Here is a 12,610-nt window from a genome sequence, read left to right as displayed (position 1 = left end):
AAACTCAACCAATATGATGAAAACCCCATCTTTTGACCCTTGATGGCAACAATACAATACATGTGTCGCTACCCCTACTTTTTCACTGGGTGAGATCACTACAAGATTGAACCCAAAACTAAGCACCTCTCCCATTGAAAGAAAACCAATCTAGTTGGCCAAACCAAACTGATAATTCAAAGAGAAATACAAAGATATCAAATCATGCATATAAGAATTCAGAGAAGATTCAAATAATATTCATAGATAAACTGATCATAAATCCACAATTCATCGAATCTCGACAAAAACACCACAAAAGAATATTACATCGGATAGATCTCCAGGAACACCGAGCAGAACATGGTATTGAGGATCAAAGAGAGAGAAGAAGTCATCTAGCTACTAGCTATGGACCCGTAGGTATGTGGTAAACTACTCACGCTTCATCGAAAGGGCAATAGAGTTGATGTAGAAGCCCTCCGTGATCGAATCCCCCTCTGACAGGGTGCCGGAAAAGGTCCCTAGATGGGATCTCACGGGTACAAAAGGTTACGGAGGCGGAAAAGTATTTTGGTGGATGCTTCTGGTCGTTTGGGAGTATTTAGGGATTTATAGGCCAAAGATTAGGGTTGGAGGAGCTCTGAGGGGCCCACAAGCCCTCTGGGCCTCGGGACTCCTGTGGCTTCATCTCCAGGTCCTACGTGTGTTTTCTGGTCCATGAAAAATCATCGTGAAAGTGTTATTATGTTTGCACTTCGTTTGATATTCCTTTTCCGTAAAACTCAAAAACAAGGAAAAACAGAAACTAGCACTTGTCTCTAGGTTAATAAGTTAGTCCCCAAAATAATATAAAATAGCATATCAATGCATATAGAACATCCAAAACATATAATATAATAGGATGGAAGAATAAATAATTATAGATACGTTGGAGATGTATCAAGCATCCCCAAGCTTAATTCCTGCTCGTCCTCGAGTTGGTAAATGATAAAAATAGAATTTTTGATGTGGAATGCTACCTAACATATTAATCCATGTAATTTTGTTTATTGTGGCATGAATATTCAGATCCATAAGATTCAAAACAAAAGTTTAATATTGACATAAAAATAATAATACTTCAAGCATACTAATAAAACAACTCTGTCTTCTCAAAATAACATGGCCAAAGAAAGTTATCCCTACAAAATCATATAGTCTGGCTTTGGTCCATCTTCATCACACAAAGTATTAAATCATGCACAACCCTGATGACAAGCCATGCAATTGTTTCATACTTTTGATGTTCTCAAACTTTTTCAAGTTTTACGTAATACATGAGCGTGAGCCATGGATATAGCCCTATAGGTGGAATAGAATATGGTGGTTGTGGAGAAGACAAAAAGAAGGGGATAGTCTCACACCAACTAGGCATATTAACGGGCTATGGAGATGCCCATCAATAGATATAAATGTGAGTGAGTAGGGATTGCCATGCAATGGATGCACTAGAGCTATAAGATTATGAAAGCTCAAAAAGAAACTAAGTGGGTGTGCATCCAACTCGCTTGCTCACGAAGATGTAGGGCAATTTGAGGAAGCCCATCATTGGAATATACAAGCCAAGTTCTATAATGAAAAATTCCCACTAGTATATGAATGTGACAACATAGGAGACTCTCTATCATGAAGATCATGGTGCTACTTTGAAGCACAAGTGTGGAAAAAGGATAGTAGCATTGCCCCTTCTCTCTTTTCTCTCATTTTTTGCTGCGGTTCTTTGGCCTCTTTTATTTTTGTACATCCGGAGACTCATCCCAACTTGTGAGGGAATCAGCTTCCATCATGCTTTGCTCACATGGGACAATGCTCTAATAATGATGATCATCACACTTTTATTTACTTGCAACTCAAGAATTACAATTCGATACTTCAAACAAAATATGACTCTATATAAATGCCTCTGGTGGGTACCGGGATGTGTAATGATCTAGCATAGCAAATGACATCAAAAAACGGACAAGCCATGAAAACATCATGCTAGCTATCTTACGATCATGCAAAGCAATATGACAATGATGGTATGTGTCATAATAAAACGAAACGGTGGAAGTTGCATGGTAATATATCTCAGAATGTCTATGGAAATGCCATAATAGGTAGGTTTTGTGGTTGTTTTGAGGAAGGGTATATGGTGGGTTTAATGCACCTGCAAAAGTTGTGCAGTACTAGAGAGGCTAGCAATGGTGGAAGGGTGAGAGTGCGTATAATCCATGGACTCAACATTAGTCATAAAGAACTCACATACTTATTGCAAAAAATTATTAGCTATCGAAACAAAGTACTACATGCATGCTCCTAGGGGGATAGATTGGTAGGAAAAGACCATCACTCGTCCCCGACCGCCACTCATAAGGAAGACAATCAATCAAAAAATCATGCTTCGACTTCATCACATAACGGTTCACCATACGTGCATGCTACGGGAATCACAAAATTTAACACAAGTATTTATACCAATCCACAATTACTCACTAGCATGACTCTAATATCACCATCTTTATATCTCAAAACAATCAGAAGGAATCAAACTTCTCATAGTATTCAGTGCTATTTATATGAAAGTTTTTATTATATCCCTCTTGGATGCCCATCACATTAGGACTAAATTCATAACCTAAGCAAATTACCATGCTGTTTAGAGACTCTCAAAATACTATAATTGAAGCATGAGAGTTCAACAAGCATGAGAGTTCAACAATTTCTATAAAACATAGTAAAAAACAATTTCTATAAAATAAAACCACTGTCGTGCTCTAAAAAGATATAAGTGAAGCACTAGAGTAAAATTTCCTAGCTCAAAAGATATAAGTGAAGCACATAGAGTATTCTAATAAATTCACGATTCATGTGTGTCCCTCTCAAAAGGTGTGTACAACAAGGATGATTGTGGCAAACTAAAAAGCAAATAATCATATCATACAAGACGCTCCAAGCAAAACACATATCATGTGGTGAATAAATATATAGTCTCAAGTAAATTTATCGGTAGACGAAGACGAAAGAGGGGATGCCATCCAGGGCATCCCCAAGCTTAGATGTTTGGTTTCCCTTGAATATTACCATGGGTTGCCTTGGGCATCCCCAAGCTTAGGATCTTGCCACTCCTTACTCCATAGTCCATCAAATCTTTACCCAAAACTTGAAAACTTCACAACACAAAACTCAACAGAAAACTCATGAGATCCGTTAGTATAAGAAAATAAATTACCAATTTTTGGTACTATTGTGAACTCATTCTATATTTATATTGGTGTAATATCTACCATATTACAATTTCTCCATGGTTCATACCCCCGATACTACCCATAGATTCATCAAAATAAGCAAACAACAGATAGAAAACAGAATCTGTCAAAAACATAACAGTCTGTAGAAATCTGAGAACTTAGAACACTTCTATAACTCCAAAAATCCTGATAAATTAGGAGAACCTCGTAAATTTTTATATCAATTTTTTTTGTAAAAAATTCAAATCAAAAGCACGCTTCGGTGATTTTTTAAATTGTTTTACTAGGCGCAAAAGTTTCTTTTTTTCAGCAAGATTAAATCAACTATCACTGCAAGCCATCCCAAAGTTCTTACTTGGCTCGAACACTAATTAAAACACAAAAACACAATTACTATAGAGGTAATAATTTGTATTTAATGCAAAATACAACCAAAAACATAAAAATAAAATTGGGTTGCCTCCCAACAAGTGCTATTGTTTAACGCCCCTAGCTAGGCATAAAACATAGATCTAGGTGTTGTTATCTTTCGTATGCAATCCATAAGTATCTCTCATAATAGATTCATATGGAAACTTAATTTTCTTTATTGCAAAGTGTTCCATGCCCTTCCTTAATGTAAATTGAAATCTAATGTTGCCTTCTTTTATATCAATAATTGCACCAATCGTTCTAAGGAAAGCTCTACCAAGAATAATAGGACATGTAGGGTTGCAATCTATATCAAGCACAATAAAATCTACAGTCAGATAATTCCTATTTGTAAAAATAAGAAAATCATTAATCCTTCCCATATGTTTTTAATAGTGGAATCCGCAAGATGCAAATTTAAAGAACAATCATCACATTCACGGAAACCTAGCACATCACATAAAGTCTTTAGAATCGTGGAAACGCTAGCACCCAAATCACACAAAGCATGGCACTCATAATCCTTAATTTTAATATTAATCATAGGTTTCCACTCATCATAAAGCTTTCTAGGGAGAAACTTCCAACTCAAGTTTTTCTTTAAAAGATTTCATCATAGCATTTATGATATGTTTAGTAAAAGCTTTGTTTTGATTATAAGCATGAGGAGAATTCAACATGGATTGCAACAAGGAAATACAATCTATCTAAGAACAATTATCATAATTAAAATACTTGAAATCCAAAAGAGTGGGTTCATTGCTACTTAAAGTTTTGACCTCTCCAGTCCCACTTTTATCAATTTTTGCATTAAGATCTATAAACTCCGAATCATTGGGACGCCTTTTAGCTAAAGTGACTCATCTCCAGTCCCATATTTACTAAGATTTATATTCGAAAACAAAGATTCAATAGGAGTCACATCAATCACTTTAAGATCTTCATCATTATTATCACCAAACTAGAAGAACACACTTTTACAAACCAATCTCGCTTAGCACGCATCCTAGCGGTTCTTTCTTTGCACTCATCAATAGAAATTTTAATAGCTTCCAGAGATTCATTAATATCATGCTTGGGTGGAATATATCTACTTTTCAAAAAATAAATCTCAAGAGTCTATCCACGTTCCTAGCCAAATCATCAATCTTAAGAAATTTTTCTTCAACCATAGCATTGAAATTCTTTTGAGAACTAATAAATTCTTTAATATTGTTCTCAAGATCAGAGGGCATCTTATTATAATTTCCATAAGAATTGTTGTAGGAATTACCATAATTATTATAGGAATTACTAGGAAACAGCCTAGGGTTGAAATTACCTCTATACGCCTTATTACCAAAATTGTTCCTACCAAAAAAAATTCACATCCATAAATTCATTATTATTCTCAATAAAACTAGACAAAGGCATATCATTAGGATCAACATGATAAATCTTACTAGCAAACAATTTCATAAGTTCATCCATCTTTCAACTCAAAACATTAATTTCTTCAATCGCATGCTTTTACTACTAGAGGATATTTTCCGTATGCCATTGAGAGTAATTAGCCATAATATTATCTAGGAGTTTAGTAGCTTCTCCTAATGTGATTTCCATGAAAGTACTTCCCGCGGCCAAATCTAAAAGATTTCTAGATGCAAATTTCAATCCAGCATAAATTTTTTGTATGATCATCCATAAACATAAACCATGAGTAGGGAATTTCTTATCATCAATTTCATCCTCTCCCAAGATTGTGCAACATGTTGATGGTCAAGTTGCTTAAAATTCATGATATCGTTCCTAAGGGAGATGATCTTTGCGGGAGGAAAATACTTGGAAATAAAAGCATATTTACACTTATTCCATGAATCAATACTATTTTTAGGAAAAGATGAAAACTAAGTCTTGGCACGATCTCGTAGTGCGAACAGAAATAGCTTCGATTTAACAATATCATTATCCACATCTTCCTTCTTTTGCATATCGCACAACTCAACGAAAGTATTTAGATGGGATGTGGCATCTTCACTAGGAAGGTCGGAAAAGTGATCTTTCATAACAAGATTCAGCAAAGCGACATTAAGTTCATAATATTCCACACTAGTGGCGGGAGCAATCGGAGTACAAATAAAATCAATATTATTAATATTGGAAAAGTCACACAACTTGGTATTCTCTTGAGCCATCGTGACAAAGCAAGGAATCTAGCACACGAGCAACCTAAAAGCAAACGAAAAGACTAACGAAAGAAGGGTGAATAAAAAGGCAATTCTTTTTGTATTTTTCTAAAAATGTTTTAGATGTGGGGGAGAGGCAAATGGAAAATAATGTAATGCAAGAGATGACAATTTATGATGGGTACTTGGTAGGCCTGATGTAGATCTCCCTAACAACAGCGCCAGAAATTCTTCCTGCTACTTCTTGAGATTGCGTTGGTTTTTCCCTTAAAGAGGAAAGGGTGATGCAACAAAGTAGAGATAAGTATTTTCCCTCAGTTAAGAACCAAGGTAGCAATCCTGTAGGAGATACAAGCAAGTCTCCAATCTATGAACCTGCACAAACAATCAAACACTTGCACCCAACATGATAAAGGGGTTGTCAATTCCTTCACAGTCACTTGCAAAGGTGAGATGATAGAGATAGATATAAAACATTAATAAAATGTAAAACAAAGTAAAAGTAAATAAATTGCAGCGAGGTACTTTTGGATTTTTTTGATTTATAGATCTGAAAATATATGATGGAAAATAGACCTGGGGGTCATAGGTTTTACTAGAGGCTTCTCTGTTTAAGGAAAATAATACGATGGGTGAACAAATTATTGTCAAGCAATTGATATAAAAGCGCAAAATTATGACGATATCCAAGGAAATGATTACGAATATAGGCATCACGTCCGTGTCAAGTAGACCGACTCCTGCCTGCATCTACAACTATTAGTCCACACATCGACCGCTATCTAGCATGCATCTATGATACGTCCATTTTGCATCATGTTTTCCTACTGTTATTTATGATGTTTTTATCCATAATAATGCTTTTTGGAGTAATTCTAATGCCTTTTCTCTCATAATATGCAAGGTATACACAAAGAGGGAGAATTCTGGCAGCTAGAAATCTGGACCTATTCTGCACAACTCCCAACAAACTGAAAATTCATGAAGAATTTGTATGGAATATATGAAGAATATTGGAGCAAATAAGAACCAGAGGAGGCCCACTAGGTGGGCACAACCCACCTAGGCGCGCTAGGGAGCCTAGAGCATCCTGGTGGGTTGTGCTCACCCAGGCCCACCTTCGGTGCCCATCTTCTGGTATATAAGTCATTTTGACCTAGAAAAAAATAAAGGGAGGACTTTTGGGATGGAGCGCCGCCATCTCGAGGAGGAACTTGGGGCAGGAGCACTTTTACCCTCCGGCGGAGCGATTCCGCCGGGGGAACTTCCCTCCTGGAGGGGGAAATCATCATCATCATCACCAACAACTCTCCCATCTTGGGGTGGGCAATATCCATCAACTTCTTCAACATCCCCATCTAATCTCAAACCCTAGTTCATCTCTTGTGTTCAATCTTGTTACCGGAACTATAGATGGTGCTTGCGGGTGAGTAGTAGTGTTTATTGCATCTTGTAGTTGATTACTATATGGTTTATTTGGTGGAAGATTATATGTTCAGATCCAATATGCTATTTAATATCCCTCAGATCTTGAGCATGATTATCATTTGTGAGTAGTTACTTTTGTTCTTGAGGTCATGGGAGAAATCATGTTGCAAGTAATCATGTGAACTTGATATGTGTTCGATATTTTGATAGTATGTATATTGTGATTCCCATAGTGGTGTCATGTGAACGTCGACTACATGACACTTCACCATATTTGGGCCTAATGGAATGCATTGTGGAGTAGCAATTAGATGATGGGTTGCGGGAGTGAGAGAAGCTTAAACCCCAGTTTATGTGCTATTCTATAAGGGACCGATTGGATCCAAAAGTTTAATGCTATGGTTAAAATTTATTCTTAATACTTTTCTCGTAGTTGCGGATGCTTGCCGGAGGGTTAATCATAAGTAGGAGGTTTCTTCAAGTAAGAACAACACCTAAGCACCGGTCCACCCATAGATCAAATTATCAAAGTACCAAACACGAATCAAACCAACATGGTGAAAGTGACTAGATGAAAATCCCGTGTACCCTCAAGAATGCTTTGCTTATCATAAGAAACCGTTTTGCATATCCTTTTCCTCAAAAGGATTGGGCTACCTTGCTGCACTTTTGCTACTATTATCATTACTTGCTTGTTACAAATTATCTTGCTATCAAACTAATCTGATACTTACAATTTCAGCACTTGCAGACATTACCTTGCTGAAAACAACTTGTCATTTCCTTCTGCTCCTCATTGGGTTCGACACACTTACTTATCGAAAAGAGCTACAATTGATCCCCTATACTTGTGGGTCATCGAGGCTATTTTCTGGCGCCGTTCCTAGGGAGTGAAGCGCCTTTGGTAAGTGGAATTTGGTAAGGAAACATTTATATAGTGTGCTGAAATGTATTGTCACTTGTTACTATGGAAAACAATCCTTTGAGGGCTTTGTTCAGGGTATCTTCACCTCGACCGGAACCACAATTAGCTACACCTCAACCTACTGAACCTACTGAAAATATTGAATATGAAATTACTTCGGGTATGATAGAACAACTGCTAGCTAATCCTTATGCAGGAGACGGAACCGAACATCCCGATATGCACTTGATATAGGTAGAACAAATTTGTGGATTGTTCAAGCTTGCAGGTTTACCCGGAGATGAAGTTATGAAGAAGGTTTTCCCTTTATCTTTGAAGGGAAAATCATTGGCATGGTATAGGCTATGCGATGATATTGGATCCTGGAATTGGAATCGATTGTAATTGGAGTTCCATCAAAAAAAATTATCCTATGCATCTAGTTCATCGTGATCGGAATTATATATACATAATTTTTGGCCTCATGAAGGAGAAAGTATCGCTCTAGCTTGGGGGATGCTGAAGTCAACGTTATATTCATGCCCGAATCATGAGCTCTCAAGAGAAATTATTATCCATAATTTTTATGCTCGGCTTTCTCGTAATGATCAAACCATGCTTGATATTTCTTGTGCTGGTTCTTTTATGAAGAAGACTATTGAATTCCGGTGGGATCTTTTGGGAAGAAGTAAACACAACTCTGAAGATTGGGAACTCGATGAAGGTAAAGAGTCAGGTATTAAACTTAAGTATGATTGTGTTAAATCTTTTATGAATACCGGTGCTTTTCAAAATTTTAGCACTAAATATGGACTTGACTCTGAGATAGTAGCTTCCTTTTGTGAATCATTGTGACTCATGTTGATCTTCGTAAAGAGAAGTGGTTTCAATATCACCCACCTATTAAAGAAGAAATTAAAGAACCGGTACCAGTTAAAGAAGAAACTATAATTTATAATGTTGATCCAGTTGTTCCTACTGCTTATATTGAGAAACCACCTTTTCCTGTTAGGATAAAGGAACATGCTAAAGTTTCAACTGTGGTCAACAAAAGATATATTAGAACACCTAAACCTGATGAACAAATTAAAGAAGAACCTAGTATTGCTATGGTTAAGGATCCCTTGGAAGAAAATGTAGATGGGCATGTTATTTACTTTTGTTAAGAAGCTACTAGAATTGCCAAACCTAATAAAAAGGATAAATATAGACCTGTTGTTGGCATGCCCGTTGTCTCAGTTAAAATAGGATATCACTGTTATCATGGTTTATGTGACATCGATGCTATCATGAGTGCTATTCCTTAGTCCTTATATCAAGAAATTATGAATGACATAGCACCCACAGAGATAGAAGACATAGATGTTGCTATTAAACTTGCTAACAGAGACACTATATTACCAATTGGGATTGTTAGAGATGTTGAAGTCTTGTGTGGGAAAATAAAATACCCTACTGATTTTCTTATTCTTGGTTCCTCACAAGATGACTCCTGTCCCATTATCTTTGGTAGACCTTTCTTGAACACCGTTAATACTAGAATAGACAGTGAGAAACAAACTATTGGTGTTAGATTTGGTGATGAGTCTCATGAGTTTAATTTTTTCAAGTTAATAGAAAACTTCATGAAAAATAATTACCTAGTAAAGATGAATTAATTGATCTTGCTTCTATTGTTGTGCCTCCTACTGATCCACTAGAACAATATTTGCTAGACCATGAAAATGATTTACATATGCATGAAAGAACTGAAATAGATAAGATTTTCTTTGAACAACGTCCTCTGCTTAAACACAATTTGCCTATTGAAACTCTAGGAGGTCCTCCTCCACATAAAGGTGATCTTGTGTTTGAATTAAAACAATTACCACACACTTTGAAATATGCTTATCTTGATGAAAAGAAGATATATCCTATTATTATTAGTGCTAACCTTCTAGAACATGAAGAAGAAAGATTATTGAAAGTTCTAAGGAAGCACCGAGCTGCTATTGGATATACTCTTCATGATTTAAAGGGCATTAGTCCCACTCTATGTCAACACAAAATTAACATGGAACCTGATGCTAAACCCATTGTTGATCTCCAACACCGGTTAAATCCAAAAATGAAGGAAGTGGTAAGAACGGAAATCTAAAACTTCTGGAAGCAGGTATAATCTATCCTATAGCTGATAGTAGATGGGTAAGTCCTGCTCATTGTGTCCCTAAAAAGGAAGTTATTACTGTTGTTCCTAATGATACGAATGAACTTATTCCACAAAGAATTGTTACAGGTTATAGAATGGCAATTGGTTTTAGAAAATTAAACAAAGCAATTAGAAAAGAACATTACCCTATGCCTTTTGTCGATCAAATGCTAAAGATTATCTAAGCACACACATTTTTGCTTCCTTGATCGATACTCTTTTTTTCACAAATACCTATTTCTCAACCTGATCAAGGAAAGACCACTTTTACTAGTCCCTTTGGAGCTTATGCTTATATACGTATGCCTTTTGGTTTATGCAATGCACCTGCTACCTTTCAAAGATGTATGACTTCTATATTCTCTGAGTTTTATGAAAAGATTGTTGAAGTTTTCATGGATGATTTCTCTGTTTATGGGAAGTCTTTTGATGATTGTTTAAGCAATCTTGATCGAGTTTTGCAGAGATGCGAGCGAACAAATCTTGTCTTGAATTGGGAAAAGTGCCACTTTATGGTTAATGAAGGCATTGTCTTGGGTCATAAAATTTCTGAAAGAGGTATTGAAGTGGACAAAGCTAAGGTTGATGCAATTGAGAAAATTCCATGTCCTAAAGATATCAAATGTATTCATAGTTTCCTAGGTCATGCTCATTTCTATAGGATATTTATCAAAGACTTATCTAAAATTTCCAGGCCTTTTACGAATCTTTTGCAAAAGGATATTCCTTTTGTTTTTTATGATGATAGTTTGGAAGCCTTTGAAACACTCAAGAAAGCCTTAATTTCTGCACCTATTCTTTAACCACCTGATTGGAACTTGCCTTTTGAAATTATATGTGATGCTAGTGATTATGCTGTTGGTGTTGTTCTAGGACAAAGAGTTGATAAAAAACTGAATGTTATTCATTATGCTGGTAAAACTCTATACATTGCTCAACGTAACTATGCTACTACTGAAAAAGAATTCTTAGCAGTGGTGTTTGCTTGTGATAAATTTGGACCTTACATTGTTGATTCAAAAGTAATTGTTCACACCAATGATGCCGCTATTAACTATCTTATGGAAAAGAAATATGCTAAACCTAGACTTATTCAATGGTTCTCTTGCTACAAGAATTTCATTTACATATCACTGATAGAAAAGGAGCTGAGAACCCCGTAGCAGATAACTTGTCCAGGCTTGAAAATGTGGCTGATGACCCACTACCTATTGATGATAGTTTTCCTGATGAGCAGTTAGCTGCAATAAATGTTGCTCACAACACTCCTTGGTGTGCTGACTATGCTAATTACATTGTTGCTAAATATTTACCACCTAGTTTTACATATCAACAAAAGAAAAAAAATCTTCTATGATTTAAGACATTACTTTTGGGATGACCCACATCTTTATAAAGAAGGATTAGATGGTATTATTAGACGTTGTGTACCTGAGCATGAACAGGGACAAATCCTACGGAAATGTCACTCCGAAGCTTATGGAGGGCATCATGCTGGAGATAGAACTGCTCACAAGGTATTGCAATCAGTATTTTATTGACCTACTCTATTCTAGGATGCTTGTAAGTTCATCTTATCTTGTGATGAATGCCAAAGAATAGATAATATTGGTAAGTGTCAAGAAATTCCTATGAATTATTCACTTGCTGTTGAACCATTTGATGTTTGGGGATTTGATTGCATGGGACCTTTTCCTTCCTCTAATGGGTATACACATATTTTGGTTGTTGTTGAGTATGTTACTAAATGGGTAGAAGCTATTCCAACCAGTAGTGCTGATCACAACACCTTTATTAAAATGCTTAAGGAAGTTAATTTGCCAAGGTTTGGAGTCCCTAGATACTTAATGACTGATGGTGGTTCACACTTTATTCATGGTGCGTTCCGTAAAATGCTTGCCAAGTATGATGTTAACCATAGAATTGCATCTCCCTATGATCCTTAGTCAAGTGGTCAAGTTGAACTTAGCAATAGAGAAATAAAATTAATTTTGCAAAAGACTGTCAATAGGTCCCGGAAGAATTGGTCTAAGAAATTAGATGATGCACTTTGGGCTTATAGAACAGCATATAAAAATCCCATCGGTATGTCTCCTTATAAAATGGTTTATGGAAAACCTTGTCATTTGCCTTTTGAATTAGAACATAAAGCATATTGGGAAATCAAAGAACTTAACTATGATTTCAAACTTGCGGTTGAAAAGAGGTTATTTGATATTAGCTCATTAGATGAATGGAGAACACAAGCTTACGAAAATGCCAA

The sequence above is a fragment of the Triticum urartu genome, chromosome 1, assembly GCF_003073215.2.
Source record: "Triticum urartu cultivar G1812 chromosome 1, Tu2.1, whole genome shotgun sequence".
NCBI lineage: Eukaryota > Viridiplantae > Streptophyta > Magnoliopsida > Poales > Poaceae > Triticum > Triticum urartu.
This window is presented reverse-complemented; position numbering follows the sequence as displayed.